Source organism: Marmota marmota, unplaced genomic scaffold (genome assembly GCF_001458135.2).
Source record: "Marmota marmota marmota unplaced genomic scaffold, marMar, whole genome shotgun sequence".
Classification (NCBI taxonomy): domain Eukaryota; kingdom Metazoa; phylum Chordata; class Mammalia; order Rodentia; family Sciuridae; genus Marmota; species Marmota marmota.
In genome coordinates this window covers 31,019,158-31,028,829 of record NW_026000082.1, presented here as the reverse complement: position 1 = coordinate 31,028,829, position 9,672 = coordinate 31,019,158, and the positions used below count along the sequence as shown (strand labels likewise).

Sequence of the window (9,672 nt, the reverse complement as noted above, 5' to 3'; positions counted from 1 at the left end):
CACCAGGTACCATGCACGGTATTGGATAAGAACTTGAGATAGAAGAGTTTGGGAACAGATTGACTCAGGGTAATTCTTCTCTGGTGTCTTATGACTCCAGCAGCTTTAGAGGTGGGTGCTCCCCATCTCAGCTTTTTGTGTTGGAATGTGGGAAACAAATTCTTCATCTGCCTTTGAAAAAGAAAGAAAGCCTGAGGGTGTAGCTTAGTGATAGACCTAGCACAGCCAAAAGAAAGGAAAAAGAAATACCTTGTGTTCTGATAGAATTCTTCATAAACTTGTCTCCAGAAATCAGTACAAATGGTCACTTTTGTTCTTTTATTTATTTTATTATTTTTTTAATATTTATTTTTTAGTTTTTGGTGGACACAACATCTTTATTTATTTACTTATTTTTTAAATGTGGTGCTGAGGATCAAACCCAGCGCCCTGCACATGCCAGGCGAGCGCGTTACCGCTTGAGCCATATCCCCAGTCCTATTTATTTTTTAAAATATATTGACTATTACACCTACTGTGTGCTAGGCTCTGGAGATTTGGTGGAGTGTAAACAACATAAAATGGTCCTGGCTTAACAGAATATTTGGGGAGACAGACGCTAAACAGATAACTCATTAGTTACATAGCTAATTTTGATTATGACAAGTTCTAAAAAGAAAAGGATAGGATGCTTTGAGGGTATACAACTTAACTAGGGTTTTCCTTGGGCAAATAGTGTTTAAACTGATACAAAAGGAAGGCTTTTAGCTAGGCAGAGGGCTTGGTTTGGGGAAAGGACATGGAGCACATTATCTAAGCAGAGGGTAAACTGCAGCAGGTTTAAGGTGAAGTAGAAAACTATACCTTATTCTGAGGGGATCACTGAAGACCATTAAATTAGTGACTGGTGGAGAATAACATTAGATTTCTGGGTTTTGTTTGGTTGGTTGGTTTTTGTGGTGCTAGGGATTGAACCCAGGGCCTTGTGCATGCAAGGCAAGCACTCTACCACCTGAGCTATCCCCAACTCTAGATTTCTGTTTTGATTTTATTATTAATTAATAATTATTTTTGTGTGCAGTGCTGGCGATCAAATCTAGGGTCGCCAGCAAGATAAGCCAGTGCTTTACTGCTGAGCCATACCTCTGGCTCAGATTTCTGATTTTAAACTTCACTTGCTGATAATACATCTCTATAGGAAACCTTATTAGGTGAGGGCAACAAAATGAGAAAGGCCTGTAGGTAGGACTGGAGGTGTAACTCAGTGGTGCCCTGAGTTCAGTCCCCAGTATTTATGTGCCAGGTCCTGGGTTCAATCTCAGCACTGGAGGGTTGGGAGGAAGTCTTGTAATAGGATAATATTGAAAATTAAGGTTCCGGGTTACTGACTGGGTGGGGGGGAGGGATAAATGTCTTTTTAAAAAGGAGAAGCACTGCTATAGGCTTTAGTATGAGATCAGAGACCCCTTTCCTGTGCCTCAGGCTTAGGATGTGTCTCTTCTATAGTTAAGGCCTTCCTGGGTCACTCTACTCAGGCATGGCCAAGGATGGGAGGTATAGAGTGTGGGACTCCATTTTTATTACCTAAGAGTAAAGAGACAGCTAATAGGCTATGGATTGCTGTTTTTCCACTCATCTGCGTACCTAGAAATCTGTGTACTGAAGGAAACACCTAGAGTTGAACTATGGGATGGGGGGACTGAAGGAAGGCGGCCTAGCCAGATGGGAGGCTGGGAAACCCCTTGATAAGGCAGCATCATGTTTCTTAATTTCCACTTTGTTTCTTTGCAGCTATCAGAGAACTCCAGTAACCAGGAGAGAACTACCTGTTGTTTAAAGGCTGGCCTGGGGCATTTGCTGAGCACAGAGAAACCATGGAGAGGAGATCAACAGTTCTGTCACACCCCACCTCTTGATCTGTCTGAATTAACCACAGAAAAACCAGCCAGGATCATCCTTTTAAGAGTCCTTAGACTCAGAATGGAATCCTCAGGGCAGTAGGGGACTGTGATATTAACAGTTCTCTGTGATATTAACAGCCTACTCAAGACTTTAAAAGAGTGGAACTAACAATGTGTCCCTAGCATGGCCCTCCAGATCAGTAGACTGGCACCTCCCACTATGCCATTTCCAGTCTGCTTCCCCTTAATCTGTCACAGAACTGACTGAAACACCCTACTTTCACTTCCTATTCCTCACACCATACAGAAATTCTTTGGTGGCTGTCAGCATCAGAGCCCTTGGATACTTCCAGAGAGTAATCCTCATCTCCTCAGTAATGGGCTAAGGGAAAACCAAATGCAGAGGTTCATTTACTTTGGGTTAATTACTTGCTGAGCCTGTTTTTCTCTTATTGTTGATTACTTGTTCAAAAAAGCTCTTGAAAGGTAGGGCTTTTCTACTTTACATCTGTATTCTATTTTCCAACCAGTATTTGCCCCTGAGGAGCTCAATAAAGGTTTGGTCAAGTGATAAATGGTCCCATTCTGGTAGCTTCTCTTAGCTTTGGGAAAGGGCCTAAGCCCCCCTTCTAGAGCTATACTGGGCCAAATGGTTTGCCTTAACATTTTCTCTTGAAGGATTAGGAAGTCCGCTTTTGAAAGGCTTCTGATTTCCTGGGTCCTAGGCCTAGCCGAGATTTACAGAGCTTCTTGAGAGATTAGGGACCTCCAGTGCTGCACTCTTCCCTAAGACCTTCAGGTTATTTATCCTAACAAAGGAACCAAGAGCTAGGACTGGGTTTAAGGAGGAAGACTGTCTGCATTTTAACTATGTCAGGATATTTTAATGAGCTTAGATTCATTTTTAGCAGGTGTAGTGGAAAGGGACCTTGAAGTCAGTTGATTTACGTTGGACAAGCTGTTGAACATCTGAACCTGCTTGTCTTCATTGTTGATTACTATAAATAGTAGCTAATTATACCTTTTGGGGGGTACCAAAGATTTAATCCAGGGGTACTTTACGACTGAGGCACATCCCCAGCCTTTTTTTTTTTTTCTATTTTGAAAAAAGTTTTGGGCTGGGGATGTGGCTCAAGCAGTAGAGCGCTCACCTGGCATGCGTGCGGCCCAGGTTCGATCCTCAGCACCACATACAAACAAAGATGTTGTGTCCGCTGAAAACTAAAAATAAATAAATAAATATTAAAATTCTCTCTCTCTCTTTAAAAAAAAAATAGAAAAAAGTTTTTATTAAGTTGCTTAGGTCCTTACTGAGTTGCTGAGGTTGGCCTGGAATTTGTGATCCTCCTGACTCAGCCTCCCAAGTTGCTGATATTACAGGTGAATACCACCATGCCCAGCTATGTCAAGCATTTGTATGTACTGTTTCATTTAATCCTCCAATCCATTATGTTTATTTTACACATGAGGGAATTGAGGCTTAAAAAGAATAAATAACTTAGCTAAGGTTAGAAAAAGCTTCATCAGACAGCTACAAGTGCTTTGAAACTGTCAGGTTTCTGAGATATGGGACTTTCAGAGCTAAAACTAGGAAAGTCCTAGATGAAAAAATTTGTCACTCTGCATTGGTGATTCTCAGTCCAAGGCTGGCCGCTGAGGCTGTACTTTCCTTGGCTTCTTAGTCTCTTAGGCCTTACTTTGTGGCCATAGTCCTTTCAGTTCACCAGACAAGGGAGGAGTTGCAGTGGGGAGGGAGCCGGATGGCATCCTAGTTACAGATAGTGGGTCATTGAGGAGTCTGCATTTGGTGAGGACCCTTGGCAGGCATACCCCTCCACCCTTAGGTGTAGGATTTTTATTTGAAGGACACCAAGTTTTACTGGAAAGCTTACAGGGCAAAATAGATCTAGACCCCGAATCCCTGTATTTTTCAGGCCTGTTTACTCCTTAAAAGTAGGATAACAATCCCTTTCTACTTAAGGAGGTCTGAGAAGCAAATGAAGTGTGTTTGAAATGCTTAGCGTGGGGTCTAAACATAACACTGCTCAACACATCCTTCCTGCTCTATTCCTGCCCAGTAGGTCTTGGCAGTTCTATCACCTGTAGCACACACCCTCTACCCTCCTCCCATTTAGTCCCTAGGGATCTTCCTTTAAGTACTCTGAATTAGTGACCCTACATGTCGGTCACCTCTGCAAGTGGAGAAGGATGACATCAACCTTCCCCTAACCTCTGGATTGTTCTGAGCCATAAATATTTTAGAAAGACCTTTCTCTGGCTGTTGCCAGGGTGATGGGCTCTCAGGGGGTGGTGGAAGTGTGGAGGTGGGGCCTGGAGTCTAGAAGCAGAGTTGAACCTAGAAGGGGCCTGTTTGAGGCCTGGCCAGGAGCGAGTGCTTACCACTCTGAAGGCTGTTTTGCCTACCTTTCCTTACTTGGGCCCCCTCAAGCTGTTCTTATTGAACACAGACCCAACTGTGCTGTGATCTTTGGTAAATTGTTCACATTTCTTTAGGCCTGTATTTTGACATTTATAATAGAAAAAAAAGTCCCTTATTGTCTTTATGCAGATAAGTGGAAAGACAAGGTAAAAAAGGATTTGAAAATATCCTGAAGGAACTAGATCACAGCATCTTTTCTGATGGACCTAGAGGCTAAGGTCTGATGCCACGTAGATACCACTCTAAAGACTCAAGAGATGACCCTTACTCTTCCTTTCCCCCTCCCTCACACTGCAGTCCCATCTAGTTTCCCAGGTCTAGCTAAACTAGCTGGCCTGATAGTATTCCAAGAAATTCCATCTAGTGGCTTGGAGGCAGAGTTGATGGGTCTTGATGTTGATGGAGGCAAGCTCCCAAATAACCTGGTTCCTTTCCCTACTCTTCCACCTTCGTAGACTGCTTTTTTTCTTCTTTAAGAATGGTTGATTAGTCTTACTGAACCATTTGTGTGTGTGTGTGTGTGTGTGTGTGGTGGTAGGAGTCGAACCCAGGGCCTCATGCATGTCAGGCAAGCACTGTACCACTAAGATACATCCCTAGTCCTCTAGAGATTTATTTATTTATTTTTAGTTGTAGTGGGAGACAATATTTATTTATTTTTATGTGGTGCTGAGGATTGAACCCAGGGCCTCACACGTGCTAGGCGAGCGCTCTACCGCTGAGCCACAACCCCAGCCCCCCTTATCTTATATGACCAAACTCTAGGTTGTGCAGCATGCCTCACCCCTACCATTGAGGAGCTCCAAGATTCTCATATCCTGCCCAAAGATGCCCAACTTAATTTCCCGTGCTCTGTGAACTGAGTGCTTTGGTTTCTTTGTATTGGGCGCTCTCTGGTGGTTAAGATGTGCCTTGCAGGAGAATAAAATACTAATGTGAGACTGAATTTCAGGCCATCCTTAGAAGTGGGATGGTTTGCTCTAAAGATAGATAGATAGATAAATAAATAAATAAATGTAAAAAAAAAATCCTCTCCACCTCCTGATGGGTCACTGTTTCTCATACAGGATTTCTCTCCCATGTACTTATCTCCATCAGTAATTCTCACAACAATGAAGAGGAATTATCAGAATTTTACAGATGAAACAGATTATAAAGTAAGTCTGTTTGGAATGTAAATCCAAGTTCCTTACTACCTATATAGCATTCAAGATCCTCAAGTGATCTGAACTGAACCTATTTTTTCAACCTCATCTTCAGTTTTTTTAAGGGAAGATGAACTCATTCCTGGAACATAGCCCACCTTGCACCTTTGTTCATGCTTTATCATCATTGCCTCCACACTTGCAAGTACGTTAGCTATCAAAACCCTATGGTTTATTGTTTTCATACAGGGGATATTTAGGTGAGTACTGGTTGGTGAGTAGGTGGCCCTGAGGTGAAGGTTATATGGGAGGACTAATGTATGCATGGAGTGAAAATGATGACCCAAGAATTTGAAAGAACATGAAGACGTCTAGAATTTCTTGTAGGTTTCTATATTGAAAATGAGATGTAAGTATTCTTACTGGCATGAGAAAGTGAGAGAGCAAATCCCTGACAGTCTGGGATAGAACTGCAGGTAACATTATCCAAAGCCTTCAATCATATGTAATACATGATTTGATAATAACTAATATTTAAGTAGCACTTACTAGGCACCAGGTACTGTTGTATACACTTTAAACAGACTAACTTGATCCTCGTCATAATTGCAAACGGTGTAGAAAATAACTCTATCCTCACTTTATTTTGAGAAAACAGGCATAGGGAAGTTAAGTAACTTCCTAAAGTCGTACAGCCAATAGGTGGTGAGGCTGCGATTTGACTCCATATAAATCTGGCTCCAGATAAGATGTTCTTAATAACTAGAGTTTTAAGAAATATTTTTAGTTGTAGATGGACATAATATCTTTGTTTTATTCATTTAGTTTTTATGTAGTGCTGAGGATTAAACCCAGTGCCTCACACATGCTAGGCAAGTGCTTTACCACTGAACCACAACCCCAGCCTAATAACTACATTTTTAAAAATATATTTTTAGTTGTTGATATACCTTTAATTATTTACATATGGTGCTGAAAATCGAACCCTGTACCTCATACATGAAAGGCAAACACTCGACCACTGAGCCACAACTCCAGCCCCCAACAACTACATTTTAATACTGAAAATGCCGTTTCCATTGGACAAAACTGCTTCCAGAAAGCTGTGTTGTTTTATCCTGTGGTTTTAGCATCTCCTCTATCTACCACCAGCTGTCTGCATAGTCCAGGTTGAAAATCACTATCTAGTGGACAGACTAGCCAGCTTTGTGCCTTGGCCCCAGAATAACATGACCAAGGAAAAGGACACAGGATTGCCCTGGAGCCAGTGGCATTTCCTCAAAGACTCCTGGGAGAGCCAATAGAGAACAAGTTACTCAGGAAATAGAGGCTCAGAGAGGGGTCACAAAGCAGCAGAGATGTTACAGAGCTGGAGGACAAGAGGCTAACCAATATCCTGCCATCATATGATTATTTTTTCTAGGGACTCTATAGGAGGCAGATATGAAAAGATCAAATCTCTAGATGTTTCTGGTAGATACGAGGATTAGTATATTTAATTATTTCAGTTGTAGTTATCAGGTAACCAAACTTGTTTCTGTTACTTTTTGTGACAGGAAAGTCCAATAAGCCTTCAGGTTTGGTTGGATCCAGAAGTTTAAATGATGCCCTTAGAAAGTGATTATTTGGGGGGAGTGAGGCAATGCTGGGGATTGAACCCAGGGCCTCATGCTAGGCAAGCATTCCACTACTGAGCCACATCTCCAGCCTCACAATATATTGTTTTCATTTTTGTTTGTTTGTTTGTTTGTTTTTCCAAGGGTGAGTGGGTTGCAGTACTGAAGATTGAGCACAGGGGCACTCTCACTGAGCTACAGCCCCAGCTGTATTTTCTTGACTGTGTATTGTCCAGGCTAGCCTAGTCCTTGCCTTCCTCTTGTCCCAGTCTCCTGAATTGATGTGATTATAGGCATGCACTATTGCGCCCTGGCCAGAATGTGATTTTTTAAAATTTTTTATTATTTATTTTTTATGGTGCTGGGGATTGAACCTAGGGCTTTGTGCAAGCAGGGCGAGCTGTATCTCCAGCCTAGATGGTGATTTCTTGATATGTTTCCTTGTCAGCTAAGTTCTTCCCCAAAAGTGGCAAGGTAGCCACCAAGAGCTCCAAGTTTATATCATATTTGCTTACCCATCCCAGGAGGGAATAAAAAAATTTTCCCCCAATAGTTTAGTTATAGATCCTGGGATTGTATGTCTTTTAGCCTGACACGTCCCCCAACGTCATCAGTCACTAGCTTGGGGTGGCAGGAATATTGGAATGCTATGATTTGCCAATTCAGGATCATCTGCCCACTGGAACTGCAAGGTAAGGCAATCTCACCAAACCACAAATGGACTGAGTAAGGAAAGGTAGTTCACCAAGAGAAAATCGGTTTTCTTACCAGAAGAAGGAGAAATGGATGCTGGGCATTAGCAAACATTAGTATTTACTATGCACAACCCCAACACCTTCCATGTAACAGATTCACAGTAACACATTTCCCTACCACCAACCCCATAGGCAATTACCAGATGCAAGCCATTGCTTCCTGATAGGAGCACAACAAGCAAACACATCTCGGAAACTGATGTCATCTCATGAAATCTTCACTCCCTCCCATCAGAGTTAAATCACCCTCTGTCTGCCTCTGAACTTGGTACATACTGCCTAATATATCAATTATTCTGTCTCCCTACTAATGAGTGGCAAACTGCCACTCATTTACCTCTGTATCGCCAGTGCCCAGGATGTAGTAGTTGCTAAGAAATATTGACCTGATGAATTAAAATGTATTACTAAGAATGGTCTGGCTTTGGTTTTCTGTAGAATATTCCTGAAATCATTTTTTTTTTTTACTAATTAGGTTTCCTTTAAAAATTTTTTTGTTAGTTGTAGTTGAACAAAATACCTTTATTTCACTTATTTATTTTTTGTATGTGGTGCTGAGGATTGAACCCAGGGTCTCGCATGTGCGAGGCAAGCGCTCTACCGCTGAGCCACAACCCCAGCCCTAGGATTCCTTTCAAGAGCTGATTTGCCACTACTTTCATGTAGCAAACCTCATACAAATTGAATGCCCTTTATGTGCCAGTTTGTGTTAGGCTCTCAGGGTTTGAAATTGGATATATTTTAGATTTAGCACCCTCTAATGAGGCCAATTCTATCAGAATTTTTTTCCATTTTTTTTTTTTTTCAGAATTTCTTTGAAAAAAAATCTCAGCTGGGCATGATGGTATGCACTTGTAATCTCAGCTATTTGGGAGACTGAGGCAGGAGGACTGCAAATTGGAGGTCAGTCTCAGCAACTTGTAGGACCCTCTCTCAAAAAATAAAAATGACTAAGGACTGGTGCTGGGGCTCAGCGGTAGTGCACTTGCTTAGCACGTGTGAGGCATTGGGTTAGATTCTCAGCACTGCATATGCATATAAGTAAATAATGGAGTGGGGGAGTGAGAAAGAAAGAAAAATATCAGTACTGGATTCTACTCTGCTTAGTGACCCAGGGATGTTTATTTTTCCTCCCTGAGCCTCAACTTCCTTCTGCCCCCAGGTAAGGACTAATGTACCCCCCCCCCCAATCCAAGATGTCAAGTCCTGTTGACTTTACCTTCAAATCCAAAATCCAACCATGTCTCATCTTCTTACCCAAGGTAGTCCAAAGCATCAAAATCTCATTGCTAAGATCAATGTTATAGCCTCCTGTCTCATTTCTCTGCTTACATCCTTGTGCCCCTGAAGTTTTTTTTCACAGAGCAGAGTGGTTCTTTGAAATGGAAGCTGGGCATGGTGGTACATGCCTATAGTCCCAGCTATTTGGGAGGCTAAGGCAGGATTGGTTGAGCCCAGGAGTTTGAGACCAGCCTGGGCAACAGACCAAGACTGTCTCAAAAATAAAACAAAACCTAGGAAGTTTAGACACTGCGGGAAGTTTAGACACTACTCAGTGGTAGAGTGCTTACCTGACAGGCTCTGGATTCAATCCCCAGCATGGGAGGGGGTCTGTTCAGACCCTCCAAGGACTCCCCATCTCATTCATAGTAAAAGCCACACAACTCTACATAGTAAAGCCACACTGACCTTACTATTATTTTTTTGGTAAAAAGGGATTGAATCCAGGGATGCTCTATCTCTGAGCTATAGCTCCAGTCCTCATTTCAAATCAGGGTCTTGCTAAGCTGCTGAGGGTGGCCTCAAACTTGTAATTTTCCTCAGCTTCCCAACTTA

At 42.1% G+C, this 9,672-nt stretch overlaps 1 long non-coding RNA gene across 1 annotated transcript; it reads left to right on the top strand.

Annotated features, from left to right (window-relative positions):
* On the top strand, nucleotides 1-2,455 carry LOC125620447. The gene is made up of 2 exons (XR_007352128.1): nucleotides 1-111; nucleotides 1,771-2,455. It is a non-coding gene; the product is annotated as an uncharacterized LOC125620447 (long non-coding RNA).
* Nucleotides 2,456-9,672: the final 7,217 nt, after the last annotated feature.